This window comes from Saccopteryx leptura, chromosome 3, assembly GCF_036850995.1.
Source record: "Saccopteryx leptura isolate mSacLep1 chromosome 3, mSacLep1_pri_phased_curated, whole genome shotgun sequence".
Classification (NCBI taxonomy): domain Eukaryota; kingdom Metazoa; phylum Chordata; class Mammalia; order Chiroptera; family Emballonuridae; genus Saccopteryx; species Saccopteryx leptura.
The window spans coordinates 71,121,899-71,132,945 of NC_089505.1; the positions used below are offsets into that span (position 1 = coordinate 71,121,899).

At 46.6% G+C, this 11,047-nt stretch overlaps 1 protein-coding gene across 1 annotated transcript in view; it reads left to right on the forward strand.

Annotated features, from left to right (window-relative positions):
• LOC136399234 (zinc finger protein 615-like) overlaps positions 1–11,047 on the forward strand; it is a 213,868-nt gene that overhangs the window by 116,883 nt on the left and 85,938 nt on the right. The window lies entirely within an intron of this gene.

Here is an 11,047-nt window from a genome sequence, read left to right on the forward strand (position 1 = left end):
ATTAGAGGAGGAGATTTATTAAATATGCCGGCCGCATATGGCTGACACAGGGCATCAGGCCCAAATCGTGCAGTCCCAAAAATAGTTCAGGGGCTGTTTATATACCCTTGATCACACAAGGGCAGGGGAGAGCATGATGTCAGGGTACAAGCTGGCAACATTTGTTTAGGGGATACACAGAAACATTAAGACTTTCAAGGTAACACAATCAAAGATGTTTATAAATCTTTCAGGGTTCATCTTCCCTCATTAGCCTAGAGGTATTTTACCCTCAAGATTCCAGAAAGGGGGAGGAACCACAGCCAATGCTAGGTGGTATGTAAATTCTCCTATTGAAAGAGAATAAGTTTCTAAGTTAACCTTTATTTTAGATTTAAAATTGAATGACTCATTGTTCTTACAAGCCAGAAACTTCTACATTCTTCTCCCTTCCCTCCCCTCCCCTCTGTAAAGGAGAGATGGGACAGGAAAGCCTGACCTTTCCTCCCAGAATATCAATATCAATTTTCAGCTGTTGGTACCTTACAATATACTGAGGCTGTGGGAACCTTTGATTCCAGGAGGAACCAGAGAAGATGCTCTGGGTTGTGGAATCCAAGAACGTGTCAGGGCTTTGGGAGCTCTGAATGAGAGGGAAGCAGTCTTCCCTGTGTGTTTACTCATCTGCTGGTGCTAGACTTTACTAAAGGAATGGCTCACCATTTTTTGGCTCCACTTTTTCTTTACCGTGTGTCCAAATTCAACATAAACCTGTATGTGATTGGCCACAATGGCGGCAGCCACTGGCCATACACTGGTCAAGGCACATAAGGAAGTTGATGCTTCCTGATTGTTGGTCAAATAAGTTTGTAAATATGATATATATATGTTTGCTCGCTTGTGACTTATATTGGGTGTGGAGGACAGGCTATAAGCAGGCCAGGTCGTTGTAGCCTGGGGTTTGGTTTTGGGACTAAGCTTTTCCCCACACCCCTGACTGATTGTATGATCTGGGTGGTGCACTCTCATGAGGAATCCAATTATGCCTTGGATAAGTGACTTTGTATCGGAGACTTCCTTGTTTGTATATTGGATTAAGGGATTTTGGTTTTCTACACTATAAAGTGGGACAGACCAGGAGCTTGGACACGCAGTTCCTGCTATCACAATTGCAGGGGCTTCCCTGATCCCTTGCCCTTCATGGGAAGAGCTGGTTTTCTGCTTTTCCCTTGTCTTCTTTTGTGGTTTGCCTGTCTTGGTGAGACACCAATAAATAGAATGGCCCCCCATCCTCTGACTCTGCCATTTCTTTATCGTCTGCCCGAATCCAATGGGAACCTGCATGTGAATGGCCACGATGGCGGCTCCTGGCCTTACACTGATCCTCCCTGCCTTCTCTCTCTCTCTCTCTCTCTTTCCTCTAAAATATATAAATACAGTCTTTAAAAAAAATTAAAAAATGATCACCAGGTAAGTCCAGCACAGGGCTGTTTCTAATGATTGTCTATGACAGGCTTCCTTTCCCAGAAACATAAATGCATGCAAATTCCCTACCCACACCCCCTAAACCAGGCACTCATGTCCTGAGATTGAGTCCACGACTATGCCTCTTTAATAATGGCCTGAGGTATGCATCATTTTGATATTCTTTGCTTCAATCCTGGGTTACTATCCCTTCACCATCATAGCAGTATACCTTGTCATGGGATAGATTAAGGTTGTTCCTTTATCATTGATTCAGACTTTTACTGGTCTCACTCTAGTGACCTTTTCTGAGTCTCCCCCACCCCCATGACAAGTTAGGCATCACACAGCCATTCCTCTCTTTTATTGGTTGTAAGGCCAGTAGGCACAGCCACCTGGCCCATGCAGGTTCGCATTGGTTTCAGACAGTCGGTAAAGAAACAAGGGAGCCAAAAACTGATGGGCCATCATCTTTAATCCTAGCTTGCACCTGGCGGGCAAGTAAAAACACACACTGGGCTCCAAAACCCACTCATTCAGTGCTCACAAAGCTACTGACTTATCCAAGTTTCCTAGGATCAAAGGTTCCTAGCTCACCAGACTTATTCACCTCTGTTCCCCATCTCCTTCCTTCTCCCTGCACAAACTGGCTTCTCACTCAACACTCTGCCATCTTGGCTGCTTCTCCTGGCCTCCTCCACGTGGTCTTTCTCTGCTCTCTCCTCTAATATTAATCTCAGGAACCAAGAGCACAAGCTCCCGTTCTGCCCCCATTTTATAGTGTAGAAATAAAAACCTTTAATCCAACATACAAAATAGGGAAGTCTCTAATACAAAGTCACTTATCTGAGGCATGATGGGATTGCACCACCCCACATCAAAAAGGGTGGGAAAGGCTTATTTAGTCCTAAAACCAAGCCCCAGGCTACAGGGATCCTGCCTGCCCACAGCCCATACCCAACACACATTAATATCACCTGGGCGACAGGCTTCCATGTGGGCAGCGCCATCTTTAACAAGGTGAGCATAATATATTTTATCTGCCCAACATTGGTGATTGCCAGCTTCCAGAAACGAAGTACTAGAAAACTTTTTGTTTTTAAAAATGGTTTCTGGCCAAATATTTTCTGACCAGAGCTATCTGTGGGTGTTCGTTTACCATTTTATCTTGTTCCTTTTTAGCAGGGTCTCTGTTGGGCAGATAAAATATATTATGCTCACTTTGTTAAAGATGGCGCTGCCCATGTGAAAGCTGTCGCCCAGGTGATATTAATGTGTGTTGGGGGCAGGCTGTGGGCAGGCAGAATTCTTGTAGCCTGGGGCTTGGTTTTGGGATTAAGCCTTTCCCACCCTTTTTGATGTGGGGTGGTATAATCCAATTATGTCTCTGATAAGTGACTTTGGAGACTTCCCTATTTTGTATATTGGATTGAAGGTTATGAAGCTACAGTATAAAATGAGGGCAGAACATGAGCTTGCTCTCTTGGTTCCTGAGATTATCATTAGAGGAGAGAGCAGAGCAGAAGGAGGCCACGTGGAGTAGGCCAGGAGAAGCAGCCAAGATGGCAGAGTGAGAGGCCAGTTAGTGTAGAGTTTGTGCAGGGAGAAGGAAGGAGATGGGGAAAATAGGTGAATAAGTCTGGTGAGCTAGAAACCTTTGATTCTAGGAAACTCGGATAAGTCAGTAGCTTTGTGAGCACTGAATGTGAGTGGGTTTTGGAGCCCAGTGTGTGTTTTTACTTGCTCTGGGTGCAAGCTAGAATTAAAGACTATGGCCCATCAGTTTTTGGCTCTGTTGTTTCTTTTCTTTTTTCTTTCTTTTTTTTTTTTTTTTTAGAGAGGAGAAGGAGATGGAGAGGGAGAGAGGAGAGAGAGAGAGAGAGAAGGGGGGAGGAGCTGGAAGCATTAACTCCCATATGTGCCTTGACCAGGCAAGCCCAGGGTTTCGAACTGGCGACCTCAGCATTTCCAGGTCGACGCTTTATCCACTGCGCCACCACAGGTCAGGCCTCTGTTGTTTCTTTACCGACTGTCTGAATCCAATGCGAACCTGCGTGGGCCGGGCGGCTGTGATGGTGGCCCTGGCTTCTGGCTTTACAGTCTCTGCTGCTAACTTGACACTTGAACTGTCCACTGAAAAACAATTTATAAGCCTGACCAGGTGGTGGCACAGTGGATAGAGCGTCGGACTGGGGCACAGAGGACCCAGGTTCAAAACCCCGAGGTCGCTGGCTTAAGCGCAGGCTCATCCAGCATGAGTGCAGGCTCACCAACTCCTGCGTGGGATCATAGACATGACCCCATGGTCGCTGGCTTGTGCCTGAAGGTTGCTGGCTTGAGCAAGGGGTCACTTGTTCTGCTGTAGCCCCCGGTCAAGGCACATATGAGAGAGCAGTCAATGAACAACTAAGGAGCCACAATGAAAATTGATGCTTCTCATCTCTTTTCCTTCCTGTCTGTCTGTCTCTGATTGTTGGTCAAATAAGTTTGTAAATATGATATATATATGTTTACTCGCTTATAGTTTGTATTAGGTGTGGGGCACAGGCTCTAAGCAGGCCAGGTAGTTATAGCCTAAGGCTTAGTTTTAAGACTAAGCTTTTCCCGACACCCTTGACTGATTGCATGATGTGGGGTGGTACTCTCTCATGAGGAATCCCATTATGCCTCAGATAAGTGAGTTTGTATCAGAGACTTCTTGTTTGTATATTGGATTAAAGGTTTTGATTTCTACACTATAAAGTGGGGCAGACCAGGAGCTTGCTCTCTGTGGATTCCTGCTATCACCATTGCAGGGGCCTCCTGATCCCTTGCCCTGTCTTCTCTTGTGGCTTGCCTGTCTTGGTGGGACACCAATAAACAGAATGGCCCACCATCCTCCGACTCCATTTCTTTACTGTCTGCCTGAATCCAATGGGAACCTGCATGTGAATGGCCACAATGGCGGCTCCTGGCCTTACACTGATTTTCTCTGTCAAAAAACAAATATGTGTATGTATATATAGACAACTGAAAGCAGTTTAGCTCCCACCATGTTTGCCAGATAGGGAAATATTTTCATTACCTTTCCACCTTCCCACCAGCCCTGGCTAAAGGCTCTGCGTTCTGTAGGGCGGTTGGCTGTCCCAACATGGCGGCCCCCATGGCGCCACCTAAACCTGGGCGCGGACATATTGCTCCGAGTCTCGGAAGTTGTTGCTCGCGTTTCTTTAAAATCTGAGGCCAGGTCCTGGTGGGCCACTGTAGACAGAGTGGGACCGCTGCAGAAGTTGAAACGGCTTTCGGAAATAAAACGTTGAGCCCTCCAGATGGGTCTGGGGGAGGTGAGGTCAGTGTGCGGCGTCCTCCCCGGGAGTTTCTGTCACAGGAGAAGGTCTGTGTCTCACAGGGTGACGTGGGGACGAGGGGGTGTGTGGAGCACGGAGTCACCCCGGGGTCGGAGGGGGCGGGTGGAGGCGCCCAAGTGGAGTCGTGCAGGGGAACCGGGCAGCACCGGGAGGTGAGCGAGGTGAGGGGACCGTACGCGCATGTCTGGTCGCAGGGCCTGGGGTCGGTGGCGGACGAGAGGCTGCGGAGATGACGTCCCCGTCTCTTTCGGAGGCCGGGGTTCTGCAGGTCACCCCCCTCCGAGGGGGTGCCGGTGGCATTTGGGGCCATCGCGGTGTCAGGTTCAGGTTGGGTATGTGTTGGGCAGATAAAATATATTATGCTCACTTTATTAAAGATGGTGCTGCTCACATGGATGCCGGTCACCCAGGTGATAATATTAGTTGCCCTTCTTGCTTGGGAGGGGAATGATTATACTAATGTTGTTGGGGGAGGGCTTTCGCGCCAAAAGGTTTTAAAAGGGGGAAGAGTGACTAGTTCTATGAAAAGCCCCTGGAGGCAGGGCAGGGAAGCCACCTGGAAGAGGCAGCCAGAATGGCGGCTTGGAGAAGGAACGGGGAACAGAGGTTGTAAAGCCAGTAGCCAGGGCCACCAACACAGCAGCCTGCCCCATGCAGGTTCGCATTGGATTCGGACAGTCGGTAAAGAAACAACGGAGCCAAAAACTGATGGGCCATTATCTTTAATCCTAGCTTGCACCCGGCGGGCAAGTAATACACACACTAGGCTCCAAAACCCACTCACATTCAGTGCTCACAAAGCTACTGACTTATCTGAGTTTCCTAGGATCAAAGGTTTCTAGCTCACCAGACTTATTCACCTCTGTTCCCCATCTCCTTCCTTCTCCCTGCACAAACTCTGCACAAACTGGCTTCTCACTCAACACTCTGCCATCTTGGCTGCTTCTCCTGGCCTCCTCCACGTGGCCTTTCTCTGCTCTCTCCTCTAATATTAATCTCAGGAACCAAGAGAGCAAGCTCCCGTTCTGCCCCCATTTTATAGTGTAGAAATCAAAACCCTTAATCCAATATACAAATAGGGAAGTCTCTAATACAAAGTCACTTATCTGAGGCATAATTGGATTGTACCACTCCACATTAAAAAGGGTGGGAAAGGCTTAATCCCAAAACCAAGCCCCAGGCTCCAAGGATACTACCTGCCCACAGCCCGCCCCTAACACACATTAATATCACCTGGGTGACGGCCTCCACGTGGGCAGCGCCATCTTTAACAAAGTGAGCATAATATATTTTATCTGCCCAACAGAGGGGAATAAGGCTGGTGAAGTAGAAACCTTTGATTCTAGGAAACTCGGATAAGTCAGTGGCTTTGGGAGCCCTGAATGGAAAGGGAGGTGTTTTCCCGCTGTATTTTCTCGCCGGCCTGGTGGGAGCTAGGATTAAAGGTAATGGTTCACCAGTTCTTGGCTCTGTTGCTTCATTATCCTCTATCCGAATCAAATATGAACCTGCAGGGACCAGAAGGCTGTGATGGGTGGCTGTGGCTACTGGCTTTATAGGAAGTATTACTAGCTGTGTGTATTTCTCGCCTGCCGGGTGTGAGTCTAGAACAGGGGTCCCCAAACTTTTTACACAGGGGGCCAGTTCACTGTCCCTCAGACCACTGGAGGGCCGGACTATAAAAAAAACTATGAACAAATCCCTATGCACACTGCACATATCTTATTTTAAAGTAAAAAAACAAACAAACCAGGAACAAATACAATATTTAAAATAAAGAACAAGTAAATTTAAATCAACAAACTGACCAGTATTTCAATGGGAACTATGCTCCTCTCACTGACCACCAATGAAAGAGGTGCCCCTTACGGAAGTGCAGCGGGGCGGATAAATGGCCTCGGGGCCACATGCGGCACACGGGCCGTAGTTTGGGGACCCCTGGTCTAGAATAAAGGACAATGGAACACCAGTTTTGGGCTCAACTTTTATTACGATCGATCCAAATCAAACCTGAACCTGTGTTGGCCAGGCAGCATTGATGGCAGCTGTGAATACTGACCATACAGGATGGAATGTGGACTCGGCGATGCTGGGCCAGCGCGGTCAGGCCTGGGTTCTGATGAATAAGAAAGTGATCAGTGTCTGGATCTTCTTATCAGAGAGGATGGTGAGGGGGAAGCTCTGGATGCCCCAGGACCCCTGGTGTTTGGTTAGTGTTACAACTTATTCTGGCCCAGAGTGCCTGTTCGAGTCCATGTGTTTTTTTTTTGTTTTTTTTTAATTTTTAATTTTTATTTTTATTATTATTATTTTTTTCATTTTTCTGAAGCTGGAAACAGGGAGAGACAGTCAGACAGACTCCCGCATGCGCCCGACCGGGATCCACCGGCACGCCCACCAGGGGGGGGGCGCTCTGCCCACCAGGGGGCGATGCTCTGCCCATCCTGGGCGTCGCCATGTTGCGACCAGAGCCACTCTAGCGCCCGAGGCAGAGGCCACAGAGCCATCCCCAGCGCCCGGGCCATCTTTTGCTCCAATGGAGCCTTGGCTGCGGGAGGGGAAGAGAGAGACAGAGAGGAAAGCGCGGCGGAGGGGTGGAGAAGCAAATGGGCGCTTCTCCTTTGTGCCCTGGCCGGGAATTGAACCCGGGTCCTCCGCACGCTAGGCCGACGCTCTACCGCTGAGCCAACCGGCCAGGGCGAGTCCATGTGTTTTTTAACCTTTAATCCTGCAGCTGACTAAGGACAGACCCAGGGACTAAAGGAGCAACGCCTGTGTGTCATGTGCCCCTTGTGGCACCATTGCCCTGCAAAAGGCAGAATTGGGTCTTTGTGGCACACATAATTTAATCCGCAAAGTCTAAAATGTTTGTCTTCTCTCAGAAAATATTTGCCGACACCTGCACTCCCCCCTTAATATATAGCAGCGGGCAGTGTTGTTTAGCTGCCGGCATTCATTCATACTCTTTTCTCGCTAACAGAAACTCCATTACATTTATTTATTTGTTTACTTATCTTAAGATTTTATTTATTGATTTTTAGAGAGAGGGAAGGAGGGGGGAGGAGAAAGAAGCATCAACTCATCGTAGTTGCTTCACTTACGTACCTTGACCCTTGCTGCAAGCTTGGGAGTTTAGAACTAGTGACCTCAGCGCTCTAGGTGGACACGCTATTCATTATGCCACCATAGATCAGGCTCTGCTATATTTAATATCCATCCCGCTGGAAAGGTGATCCATAAGCCATATATATAATAGTTAAGTCCTGGTCTCGCTTAGATAACTAGGGTGGCATTCCCATTGCTAGTGATTGCATTATTAGAAAATGAGCTTAGGTATAGGGTGCAGTTCTAGCCAGCTGTATGTAGAGAGCTAGTACAAGTTACCCCTTGTGAAGTACTTTTACATTTGTAAGGTCGGTCGCATCTGCAGGGGTGTCTCCCTCACTGTACCAAGCCCATCTTAGCTATCAATGGAGGAAGCAGGACCTATATCTCTATAACAACCTCAAGTCTGTTTACTGTGCTTTTCCTGGTAACCTTCCATAACTTACTCTCCACCCCCAATATCTTTAGACTTTAGGTGAAGATGTTATTTCAAGTGATGGCGTCTGCCAATTTTACTAGTTACTTCATTTTTCTGAGTAACTTCCATGTACTATATATCAGAAGTATACATGTTATTAAACTTTTTGATTGTCTTCCCAATTAATCTGTGTTACCTCAATTTAGTCATTGGACCAGCCAATCAAATTAGAAGAGAAGAAGGAATAATTCTACCCCTAAAATGTTATTTCTCTCATCTTTCTTCTCAGTCACTCCCCTTTCACTGCAGTGAATAAGAAATACCTCACCACATTTAGAACCTAAGGTTTTATTGGCCTGAAAAATTAATACTTCCATCCTGACCTGTGGTGGCACAGTGGGTAGAGCATCGACCTGGAACGCCCAGCTCACTCACTGATTCCAAACCCTGAGCTTGCCTACTTAAGGCACATAGGACAAGCAATCAATAAATAACAAAAGTGAAGCAGCTATGAGTTGATACTTCTCGCCTTCCCCCTTCCTTTCTATATAAAGTCAATAAATAAAGTCATTTAAAAAATGAAAAAGCCTGACCAGGTGGTGGCACAGTGGATAGAGTGTCGGACTGGGATGTGAAAGACCCAGGTTCGAGATCCCAAGGTCGCCAGCTTGAGCACGGGCTCATCTGGTTTGAGCAAAAGCTCACCAGCTAGGGCCCAAGGTCGCTGGCTTGAGCAAGAGATTACTCGGTCTGCTGAAGGCCTGTGGTCAAGGCACATATGAGAAAGCAATAAATGAACAACTAAGGTGTCTCAACGAAAAACTAATGATTGATGCTTCTCATATCTCCGCTCTGTCTGTCTGTCCGTCTATCCCTCTCTCTGACTCTCTTTCTGTCTCTGTTAAAAAAAAAAAGAATCTTAAAAAAACCAAAAAAGCCTGACTTGTGGTGATGCAGTGGATAAAGCCTCAACCTAATGCTGAGGTTGCCGGTTCAAAGCCCTCAGTTTGCCTGGTCAAGGCACTTATGGGAGTTGATGCTTCCTGCTCCTACCCCCTTCTTTCTCTACCCCCTCCCTCTAAAATGAATAAATAGAAAAATAAAAACAATACTTCCAGAAGACCAAGTAAAGGCACACCAGTGATTCTGTGAGCATTGTCATCAGGAACACTATGTTATTGGGTCCCAAAGGAAGTGCACTGCTGATTGAGTTTCTCCCTCAATCCACAGGTTCTTACTCCCCAGTGTGGATGAAAAAATGTTCACATACTAAACCTGACAACCTCAGTGAGCTTTTCAAACTCACCGGCCAAAAGTAACCGCATGGGATGGTCTGATATTAAAATTTTGTAACGAACAGAGTCATGGCAAGTAGCCCTGTCCTAGGCTGGTATCTTCCTTGACAAAGGTCAGCCTTAAGTTGTTAGTCTGTGCATTGTGTTTTTGCTTCAAGGATAACATAACCTTTAGAATGTCAGGTTATTTTTTTCCAGCCCCTTCGGACACAATGCCCCACAAGTGCAAGAGACCAAAGAGCCCCTTATTTTTTATTTATTTATTTTTGGTTTTTACAGCCGGAGTTATGGGGAGACTTTTTTTTTTTTTTTTAACAGAGAGAGAGTCAGAGAGAGGGATAGACAGGGACAGACAGACAGGAACGGAGAGGTGAGAAGCATCAATCATTAGTTTTTCATTGCATGTTGCGACAGCTTATTTCATTGATTGCTTTCTCACATGTGCCTTGACTGTGGGCCTTCAGCAGACCGAGTAACCCCTTGCTCGAGCCAGCGACCTTGGGTCCAAGCTGGTGAGCTTTTGCTCAAACTAGATGAACCCGCGCTCAAGCTGGCAATCAGGGTCTCGAACCTGGGACCTCTGCATCCCAGTTCCATGCTCTATTCACTGCAACACCGCCTTGTCAGGCAAGAGAGCCCCTCATTTTTATTGTTTATTATGTTAATGGTTAATTTTGTTTTTCTTTTCTTGTTTGTTTTTTAAAAGAGAAGAGACACACACACAGGCCAAGATAGAAAGGGAGAGAGATGAAAAACATCAACTTGTTACGGCACTTTTGTTATTCATTGATGGTTTTCTCATCTGGGCCTTGACTGGTCACAGCTGGACCAGTTACCCCTTGTTTAAGCCACGACCTTGGTTTTCAAGTCAGCAACATTTGGGCTCAAGCCAGTGACCATGGGGTCACGTCTATGATCCCACACTCAAGCCCCGCAGTTAAGCTGTTGAGCCTGCGCTCAAGCCAGCAACCTCGGGGTTTTGAACCTGGATCCTCTGCATCCCAAATCAATGTTCTATCAACTACGCCACTGCCTGGTAAATTGTTAATTATTCTGTTTTCACCTATGTAAAAGAAGTATGTATCTATTAACTTTATTATTTACCCAATTCTAGAGATTTTCCTGCTTTGTATTCTCCTGCCTCCCTAATCTATCACCAATAGATTTCATGTGACCCCTGTATGCCTTCTCCTTTGATTTTAATGTATAAAGTATGGTGCAAAACTGCCATTCTCTAGAGCACTTTGTCAATTCATTGCTGTTTTTCTTTTTGGCAGTTTTCATGAGTTTGGCTCAGTACTCTCATTAAAATTCTCTACAGGATTGGAAGTGACTTATGTTGACACCAGGAGCAGTAGCATCATGTGAAGTAGGAGGAAGTTGCAGTGTTGGGTGTCAGCATTCCAGGGACACACCTGACTGAAGAGGAACCTATAGCA